The sequence below is a fragment of the Stigmatopora nigra genome, chromosome 20 (assembly GCF_051989575.1).
Source record: "Stigmatopora nigra isolate UIUO_SnigA chromosome 20, RoL_Snig_1.1, whole genome shotgun sequence".
Lineage (NCBI taxonomy): Eukaryota > Metazoa > Chordata > Actinopteri > Syngnathiformes > Syngnathidae > Stigmatopora > Stigmatopora nigra.
This window is the reverse complement of record NC_135527.1, coordinates 2,833,393-2,844,423: the sequence shown is the minus strand read 5'-3', so window position 1 is coordinate 2,844,423 and position 11,031 is coordinate 2,833,393. Positions and strand designations below refer to the sequence as shown.

Genomic DNA, 11,031 nt, shown 5'->3' with positions numbered 1-11,031 from the left:
TTTGAAAAACAGAAAGAGAATGATTTAACAAAGTAATGAATTAATACAAAGAAAAGAAAGAGAATGATTTAATAAAGAAATGAATTAATATAACTATTATAATAATAAAACAGAATAAACCCAACAGTAAGACATGTATGTTTTTCAACGCCAAACCAACCCTTAAACCAAGACATGGTGAATTTCATCCAGCCCCTGGTCAGGGGCTGAGATCACCATCAACTTCACAGACATGATATAACAAGTAAATGGGAAAAGATACCTTCTGGTCATTGTAGACTTATTCTCTCATTGGCCGGAAGCATACCCGTGTGCTAGGGAGGACTCGGAAGTCTTTAAGTCTTTGGTGACTGATTATATCCCTACACATGGTTTTCCTGCACTCATTCGATCAGATCATGGTACTCATTTTAACAATAAGGCCCTACAGACGGTCGAGAGCATCTTGAGCCCTAAACATCGATTTGGTTGTGTTTATTGTCGGGTTTAAAACCATATACATTCAATAATTTCGGATCAGAGGAAACACACGGAGAGTCGGCTTGATGACATTCACTAGACTTCAGCTGAAGGAGGGGTCAGAGTAGCCAGCGCTGGGAGATGTGTTCATCCCCTAGCCTGACCAGTTCGAATCCCTAACTACCCAACAAAGGGTCATTTGACCTAGTTACAATCTTTAGGCGGGAAGAGGTGAACAAAGAAATGGGTCTTGGTATGTGTCTTGGTATATGACGCACCCCTAACTCATAAGTGTCATGATGGAATTTTCCACTCGGCTATCCAAAATTCTATCCTAGTGACTATACTGAATAGAAAGTATAAAGAATACATTCTATACTCCACATTTATCACCAACAAAGCCAAGGTAAAGTTGAACGAATGAAAGAGAAATTGTCAAAAATAATGTACTGCAGCAAAATGTCTTGGCTCCAAGATCTCCCATTGGCTTTGCTCTCTATTCGTCAAACCATCAACAAAATTTGGGTCTCATAAAAATTTAATTATGATTAACGCAACGCTTGAGGCACCATCAGTGGCACAGTGGTGTGCAAACGCGACACTCCTATTAGTGTTTGGGACTCAGCTCTCTCACCAATAGTTTCACATTTTATCTTCCAGGTTAGTGAAGGGCCATAAGCACTAGGAACAAAATAAATATGTACAGTGCATGAGTTATTGGCAGTGGTGGGATTTGAACCCACGCCTCCTGAGAGACTGGAGCCTAAATCCAGCGCCTTGGACCGCTCGGCCACACTACCTTCCATGTAATCAAATGGGGGATTGGGGATCAGTAAATTGTAAATGAACCTTAGACACCCTTATATTTAAATATCGACATATGTTTTTTGTTACTTGCAATGAGACCAAACCCAATGTATCATTTAAGGCAAATGTCCTTAAAATTGCCTAACTTTTTCCTCAAAATGTAGCTTTTCGTTTAGTGTCACGGCTAGCTCGATTCGAATTGGACTTCGAGCTTCTCTCTTCACGCTGTGGTATTAAGAGACCAAATTTAACATTATCGCCCCTTCTGTATAAAATCTGAATTGAGAACCTGGCAATTTGAGGTACTGAGACAGTAGAGGGTGATACTGCTACAGTACGTTGGCTGCCAACAACCGTAAAACTTATTGAGGAAGAAGAAGGAGGAGGGGGAGGGGGAGGAGGAGGAGGAGGAGGAGGAGGAGGAGGAGGAGGAGGAGGAGGAGGAGGAGGAGGAGGAGGAGAAGGAGAAGTCGAAGGAGAATGAGGAGAAGGAGAACGAGAAGGAGAAGAAGAAGAAGAAGAAGAAGAAGAAGAAGAAGAAGAAGAAGAAGAAGAAGAAGAAGAAGAAGAAGAAGAAGAAGAAGAAGAAGAAGAAAAAGAAGAAAAAGAAGAAGAAGAAGAAGAAGAAGAAGAAGAAGAAGAAGAAGAAGAAGAAGAAGAAGAAGAAGAAGAAGAAGAAGAGGAAGAGGAAGAAGAAGAAGAAGAAGAAGAAGAAGAAGAAGAAGAAGAAGAAGAAGAAGAAGAAGAAGAAGAAGAAGAAGAAGAAGAAGAAAAAGAAGAAAAAGAAGAAGAAGAAGAAGAAGAAGAAGAGGAAGAAGAAGAAGAAGAAGAAGAAGAAGAAGAAGAAGAAGAAGAAGAAGAAGAAGAAGAAGAAGAAGAAGAAGAAGAAGAAGAAGAAGAAGAAAAAGAAGAAGAAGAGAAGAAGAAGAAGAAGAAGAAGAAGAAGAAGAAGAACAACAACAACAACAACAACAACAACCGGCCTTTGTGTGTCTAAAATACAGAAATAGCACTAGTTATTGACATTGCGGCAAAAAAACAGGACGCGCTTAATAGTCGTGAAAATACAGTACATGTCCTGATGCATATGAACTTTTTGTCTTTGCAGGTTTCAGGGAAAATGATGGGCAAAAGTTTTTTGGCTTTAAAGATTTCCCCCAAATCAAAGAAGAGGAGTCAGAGTTCCCTCAACAACAAATGAGAGAAGAGCAACTTCCAATCCAAAAGGAGGAACATGATGTCACCTGGTCACCTGGTGAGGCCGTGAAGTGGGATGATCTGGGTGTGGCTAGCGTAGGGGTGGAGCCTGAAAAGGCCTCAACTTGGCCTCAAATTATAGAGGAGGAGCCAGAGTTCCCTGAACAGTGCAAAAGAGAAGAGCAACCTCCAATCAATAAAGAGGACTGTGTCAAATGGTCAACTAGTGAGCCTTTCAATAGTGAAGATGATCTGGGTGTGACCAACTGAGGGGCGGAGCTTCTGAGTGGCAGCTCAATAGAAGGATGGCGAGCAGAAAATGTAATTGCTCCTTAATCAGATGACAACAACTTGCTTTTTGAAAATGATGATGTAAAAGATATCAAGAAAAATCCCAGGGGCAACAAACTTTGCAAATGCTTACAGTGTGGAAAAACTTTTGGGAAAAAGTCTCATTTGAAAAGACATATGAGGATCTACACTGGGGAGTAATCCTTATCATGTACAGTTAGTGGTAAAATCTTTACACACAAGGGAAGATTTAAAATACACACAAGAACCCACACTGGTGAAAAACCATTTTCGTGTTCAGTTTGTGGTAAAAGATATAAAGAGAATGGTCGCTTAAAAATACACACAAGAACCCACACTGGCGAAAAACCAATTGCATGCTCAGTTTGTGGTAAAAAATTTACTGAGAAGGGAAATTTAAACAGACACACAAGAACCCACACTGGTGAAAAAACATTTTTGTATCCAAATTGCGGTAGTGCCTTTTTTCACAAGCAAGATTTACAAGCACACACAAGAACCCACACTGGTGAAAAACCATTTTCTTGTTCAGTTTGCGGTCAAGTGTTCACACAAAAAAGCTTAAAATCTCTCGCAAGTAACCACACTGGTGAAAAACCGTTTTCTTGCTCAGTTTGTGGTCAAGCATTCGCACAGAAGGGACACTTAAATAGTCATGCTAAAATACACACTGGTGTAAAAACACTTTCCTGCTCAGTTTGTGGTCATGCATTCACACAGAAGGGACACTTAAATAGTCATGTGAGAACACACACTGGTGAAAAACCATTGTCGTGTTCAGTTTGTGGTCAAAGATTCACACAAATGACAAGCTTAAAAGCCCACATAAGCACCCACACTGATGAAAAAACATTTTCATGCTCAGTTTGCGGTAAAACATTTAATGACAAGGGAAATTAAAAAAAACACAAGAAGCCTCACTGGTGAAAAACCTTTTCTTGTTCAGTTTGCGGACAAGCGTTCACAAACAAAAAGAGCTTAAGATCACATGCAAGAACCCACACTGGTGAAAAAACATTTTCGTGTTCAATTTGTGGTAAAGCCTTTTCTCTAAAGCATGATTTACAAATACACACAAGAACCCACACCGGTAAAAAAAACATTTTCGTGTTCAGTTTGTGGTCAAACATTCGCACACAAGAAAAGCTTAAAAAACATAGGAACCCACACTGTTGAAAAGCCTTTTCTCTAAAGTACCACTTAGAAGGTCACACAAGAACCTACACTGGCGAAAAACCATCTTCCTGCTCAGGATGTGGTCGAACATTTTCCCAAAGGGGAAGCTTAAAAGAACACTTATTAACGCAGACTGTCGAACAATGTTTTCCTTCTCAGTCTGTGGCCACAGATTCACTCAAACAGCCCAATTAAAAAGCTACACAATTTGAAAACATTTTCCAGGCGCAGTTAATGTTCCAACATATTCACATAAGGGAACCTAAAAAGAAGACTTAACAAACTACACAGGAGAAAAGCCCTTTTTTGCCCAATTTGTTGCAGGAATATCTTAAGAACACAATTACCCACATTGGTCAGAAATCCTTTTCCTGCTCAGCTTCTTGCCAGACATTTAGTCGAAATGATAGACTTAAAATACGCAAATGTGGTGTGATAAGCAGTGGCCAATCACGGCTTGGCTTGAAGTATTATTGTATTTTGCATTCTGAAAATCATTTTTTTATTCAAATACAGTAAGACATTAAGCTATGATCTTAGAGCAGGATTGACCTAGTATGTCAAATTACTCATATCTCAAGTATATTCTTCCCAGGGAAATTAACAAAATACAAATTGATCTGTTTCCTCCCGAGAGAAAAAAAAAACACAGAAAGTTACATTCGAAAAAAAATCTTAATTGTTCAAAATTTCCACCGACTCACAATCAGGAACCATTTGGTGTGCTCATATCTCAAATATCTCATATCTCAAGTCAAAAACTTGCTCAGAATTTTTCTCGTATCCCAAATGTTATCATATGTTGGAACACTTGGTGTCAAGGTATTACTGTATAAGCAAATTGAGTGTTGTTGAAGATTTTATTTACTTCACAATTCTATCCGAAATAGTAGAGCCTAAATTAGGAAATTAGAAAGTAAATAATCAATAATGCGATGTAAATAACATGGAAAATATGTCTTCACAGTAAAAGGCATGCCTAAGAAATTTGAATTTTTTTTATTTGCTAGCAAATCCAATAAAAAATTGAGTGATATTCAAACATACATTTTAATGAAAATCATTTATATATTGAATCTAGGATCTAAGAAACTTTAGTAGAAATATGGTGTGTGTGAAAGACCATGAATTTGCTCAAAATAAATAAGTGGTACAATGTACTTTTGTCATATTATAAGTTGAATCATGTTTTTAAACCGATTTAACGTGTAATCTTTTTGGTAGTTCCAATACATCTCTCTTTTTGGTGAAAAATACTTTTTTGGTCTTTTTGATGACAAAATCAGCTTTCCAAATTCAAAGGTGACAAAAAAATAGAAACGTTATTTGCTAAGATTTAAAACTAAGAGTAAAATGAATACGTCATTTTGAACTATTTGACAAATTAATAATATATAAAAGATAGTTTTCTTGCTACAGTGTGATTATGCGGTAGTATGGGTCATTGAGTAGCAGAGAATGGTTTTGATCCAATGACCTCTGGGTTATGGCCGAGCATGTTTCCCTTGCACTACTCTGCTTCTTCTCACTTCAGGTTTCACAAGCTGAATCTCAAAACTAATCAATCAAACCAATCGAACAGATATCAAAGGTGCCAGCCTCCGCGGACCCCATTTCAGAAGTAGACATGCCCCAATTCCAGAGTGTTTCTAAAGTGAATGCGATTCAGGCAAAATTGTTATAAAATTGAGATTTTTTTTTTTTCTGGATTCAGTATTCTGGATTCATCAAAATACACTTGGTCACCTACAAGACTGCCTCATCCGCTGAGATACTCCATTGAGCAAGCCACGCAGAGGAGAACATGCGCTCCAAGAAGGAAAGGGCCCAGGTGACAGCCAGCGCACAAATGATAACTGAGTTGCTTCAAGCCACCACCATGTCGGCTTCACCTTTGGCAACACAAAGTTCACCTCCACCAGATTGCCACAAGGATTCTGCGACAGCCCAACCATATTCTCCACAGAGATCCAGAGATCCATGAGTTACCATCCATATCCAGAGTCTACACAAGTCCTCATCTATGTGGACGACATCCTAATTGCAAGCCCATCAGCAGAAGAAAACCGAAAACTGTCCGTCAGAGTGTTCCAACACCTGTAAAAGACGGGGAACAAGGCCTCGTTACCTAAACTTCCATTTTGCCAGATTGAAGTCACATTTTTGGGACATCTCTTGTCACAAAAAGGTCGAAGGCTAACGGACTACAGGAAGAAGTCATGGCTTTCCTTGGGTTAGCCAACTTCTGTCGAGGATGGATCCTTCACTTCGCACAAATCACCCAGCCACTATTGGACCTCATGAGTGACAAAGACCTCAACCCGTCAGATGTCAGAATGGACTCCAGCTGCTGAAGAAGCTTTCCACACCATTAAACAAGCCATACTATACTCATCCGTCATGGGCCTGCCAGAGTACACCAAGCCTTTATTTCAAATTCATGATGTCTGCCCTTCTCCAAAAACATGGTGCATGTAAATAGCCATATGGGGCCATATAGGCTAATTGATCAGTTACCGGCTAAATAGCCCCTGCGACTACTTGACCGGTTACCGGCTAAGGAGCCACTGCCTTTAGGTTTAGCCTGCTATTAAATATCAAAGGTGCCGCCAACAGAATTTACGTGTCGGAGTGTTCCACGAAGAACACTTGTTTGCAAAATAATGCATTCAAAAGTTGTTCTTAACAGACTAGAAGGTGGGTTCACTGTTTTATATTTATATATTTTCTCAGTGTGTAACAAAAGGGCTTTTTGTGCACTGCAATTGATTTTTTTTAAATTCCCAAGTCGACTGAATGTACAAGCTTGATTTAAAGAAAATTAAACAGTGTGTTTAAAAATACATTTAACAACCCACATTGGTGACAAACCTTTTTCCTGCTCAGGCAAAAGGTTTAGTCAGAAGGTAAAAGCAAAGAGACAGATATGTCTTGGATGGTGAGCAGTGGACAATAACGATTGTCTGTCATCCATGATGGCTTCAACACAGAACAAATGTATTTTGTGGATATTAACAAACACAGTGGTGAAAAAACCACAAGGCTCCTATTTATGCCCCCGGGACTCGGCTCCCTCCCCAGTGGTTTTCACATTTTGGTCAAAATGTCAGGGAAGAGCCATATGCACCCATTAAAAGGGACTTAAGCAGCTCAGAAGACATTGGCAGTGGTGGGATTTGAACCCACGCCTCCTGAAAGACTGGAGCCTTATTCCAGCGCCTTAGACCACTCGGCCACACTACCTTGCATACGGGTGTAGAAGTTTCTCACAAACCTATAGCAATCTATCCCAGATCTCTCACGGTGGCCTCAATTCCCAATAGTGGCGGTATGATTGTTTAGTGCAAATGTTTTTTTGTGCCCTACGGCTTACTGGTGTTGTCTGCCTTTTGCTTGAAGCCTGGTGGGATAGACTCCAGCAACCCCCACAACACTTGCTAGGATGTGTAGTATGGAATATGAATGAATGAAATTTACATTACATTAGCGTGCCCAACTCCAGCCCTCGAGGGCCACTATAAAAATTGTTTTCCATGTCTCCCTTCATCAACACGCCTAAATTAAATAATTGGGATCGTTATCAAGCTTCTGGACAGCTGCCTGATGAGTTGACCATTTGGTTCAGATGTGGTAGAGGAGGGAGATATGAAAAAGAGACCGCAAAGGGGCCCTCGAGGACCGGAGTTGGGCACCCCTCCATAGTTAAATTACTGACATTTTGGTGTCATGAGAGACACTATTGCCAATTTTTAATGTTTAAAAATAGTAACATTGATATTAAGTTAAAACATTTTTCCAACCTATGAGAAAATATACCTGACAATATTAAATTTGACAGTGATAGGGAATTTCACATTGAAAATGTATCCTTTTTCCACATCATACAGAGCAATTTAGTAACACTATTTTGAAGCATAACCCCAGAAATAAATCTAAAATCGTTTAACAAAGTCAATTGCACATATGTCAAGCAATAAATATAAGCTCCTTTTCAATCTCAAAATGTTAATATTGAACTTATATTACAATACAGTTTCTGACTTTAATCGTATTAGACCACCTAAAAAGTTTAGAGATGATATCTATATATTTAAACAACTGCAAACATTGTAGGGAATAAGCTTGTAACGTTTAAAGAAAGTTTTAATTTGAAAAGATGCACACGGGTAGTACGCTTGGGACAGCTGTTTGACATGTGGTATAATTAACTATGTTTTTACAATATCGGAAATCCACAAAAACCCACACAGGTGAAAGACTATTTTCCTGCTCAGTCTGTTGTCAAAAATTCAGTTGCCAAAAACCTTAAAATCACACAAAAGAACCTAGACAGGTTAGACATATTTTCTTTGTCAGTTTGTAGTTAAAAATTCACTTGAAAGGCCAATTTAAAGCATCACAGAACGAATCCACACACAGGAAAAAAAACGTTTTCCCTGCCCAGTCCGTGGTCAAACATTCAATCACAACAAAACCTTTAAAAAAAACACAAATTCTCACAGTTGTATAAAACAAAAAAAATCCTTCCACTCGATTTGTAAAGTAACATTAGCTATTAGCTAAAGTGCCAGTTTAAATTTGACATGGTATCTTGATTTTGTTAATTGCGCCGCCGAACGTCTTGTATTTGTGTTTTTCATTGAAATTGAAGTTTTTAACAGCAAAATGGTTGAACTCACCATGGATGTGACAGTCCACAGTCGAGACCGAGGTGGTTGTGCTGGTGGTCCTCAGAAGCTCTGGCAGCAGGTGGGAATCATCACGTTCCTCTGTATGTCTGCTTGGATTAGTCTGATTGATTAGATTTGTGAGTCAGCTTGTCATGGTATTGATAGGTTCATTACACTTTAATATAATTTCCAAACACTGCAGGCAGATATCTGATTCAATTATTGACATTTAATTAAATAGGCATCTATGATAAACAATTAATAATTGTAATTTCTCGTACGGCTTTAAAGCCATAAATCAAAACAATTACAAGGTTATTGATTAATCCAACATGCGTAAGCAAAAACAACATCTGAAATTACAATAACAATGAAGGTTTTTAACAATAATAAAAAGAGGAAACTAAAAACAAACTTCATTTGAATTTAAACAATCACGCCTTTACACGGCATAACAATTCCATGAAGAAGCGAGAAGGGCGTCCTGATGTAGGAACACTATGCGAGTGTTCCTGGAAGTGATTGCTATCCATCTGCTGGTATCAAGAGTCCTTGACGGCTCTTCGCTGCAAACCCAGATCAACAGTCCTCGGAGCCCCGGTCTGGGTGAGACGTCAGGACAACAGTCCTTGGCACGAGGACTCAGTGACTTGATACGAGCCCGAGTTCTCTTCAGACAATTTAAAGAAGCTTTCATATAAAAATGATTGAATGCACACATATATAATATAATTATCGAATAAACCCAACAGGTAGGAATGAGAAGAAGCAGAGTGGCGCAGCGGAAGCGTGCTGGGCCCATAACCCAGAGGTCGATGGGTCAAAACCATTCTCTGCTACTCACAGTCACTTGCTTGTTTGCAGAAGCAAAATACCTCACTTTCAAGTGTTGCAGTTGCTGTGAAAAACTGATCCTTATAATTATTAATTCTTAAGATTAATAACTCACTTCACATTTTTCTTAAGGATACCCACCGATCAAAAATTGTATCAGAATTTAACGGAAATCGGACCCAATGCGTCATTTTCAGAGTATGGGAATCGGGTATAAGCTAAATTTTTTGATTCAATAAATGACATTTGGGACAGCCTGTTGGTGCGGTTAGCCCCACAGTTCTGGGTTCAAGACCAGGTCGGTCCAACTGTATGGAGTTAACATGTTATCCCCTGCGTGGGTTTCTTCCGAGTACTCCGGTCTCATCCCACATTGGACATTCTAAATTGCCACTAGGTGTGAGCATCATTAGTTGCCATTGACAGGGAGAGATGTCCAATCCAGTTTGACTGCAATCCCTCTGGTCAAATTGGATTGGGTGCCTGTTGTCAATGGGAGTGAAATAGGATCACTTGCTCTGGTAGATAATGAGTTAAGATAGCAAGTCACAAGCATGTCCATAAAGGTCAGGCTAAACGGATCTGACACATTTGTAGGTTTTAAAATAATGACAGCAAGCTCTGGCTCATTGGTCTGGTGGTATAATTCTTGCTTAGGGTGAGAGAGGTCCTGGGTCCAACTCCTGGATGAGACTTAACTTTGTCGAATTGTGATCTATTATGGGGGTTGATATGTCACATGCTTCACCTGAGAAAAAAAGTGTTGAATTGTCATATATGGTGGGGTGGTATGGGACATTAGCCATCTGAGAAAATAATTGTCATAGTATGAGTATGTCTGGCTCGTTGGTCTAGTGGTATGATTCTCGCTTCGTGTGTAAGAGGTCCCGGGTCCAACTCCCGGACGAGCTCTGGTTTTATTGAATTATGATATATGATGGGGTGGGTGATATGGGACATTAGCCATCTAAGAAAAAAAGTGTCAGTTTAAGAGCACCTCTAGCTTGTTGGCCAATACTTCAATAAACTCCAACATTGGAAGACATACTGAGGCAGATATAATGAAAGTTAAGGCCGCGTCTGCAGAGGCAGGGATGCAACAATTTAGAGGCCGGAGAGTGTTACTACTTTTCAGGCTCCCCAAAGCTATTTCCTGCTGAAAAGCTGCTTCAACTGTGTTTTTGAAAGAGATAAGACAAGTCATTAAAAATGGGAGGAGTTAATACAAATGAAGGAGGTGGAGTACAAAACGTATTGGGCACATTTTAACCAATAGGTGTAAATTAAATTCTATTCTAGTAACTTTTAATACATCAGAGTGCAAAAGGGTGCAAGATTAAATATAAGAATACAATTTATATTTCACATTAGCCACCTAAGGAAAAGAGTGTCACCGTATGGGCACCCTTGGCACGTCTGTCACGTTGACTTTAGAAATTTGACAGATAGGCCGGGTCAGCACAAGAAACGATACATATAAAAAACTGCATCCTTTAACAGTACATATGAAACATTAACAGAAAAAAGGACTAAAGTACTAACATACTGATCACTCATCTTTAAAGTAAAAAGTATG

At 39.2% G+C, this 11,031-nt stretch overlaps 2 non-coding genes across 2 annotated transcripts; both read right to left on the bottom strand.

Moving 5' to 3' along the window:
- Window positions 1–1,177: 1,177 nt before the first annotated feature.
- On the bottom strand, window positions 1,178–1,259 carry trnal-uag (transfer RNA leucine (anticodon UAG)). Its single transcript has one exon. It is a non-coding gene; the product is annotated as a tRNA-Leu (tRNA).
- Window positions 1,260–7,112: 5,853 nt separating this feature from the next.
- On the bottom strand, window positions 7,113–7,194 carry trnal-aag (transfer RNA leucine (anticodon AAG)). Its single transcript has one exon. It is a non-coding gene; the product is annotated as a tRNA-Leu (tRNA).
- Between the last annotated feature and the right edge of the window lie 3,837 nt (window positions 7,195–11,031).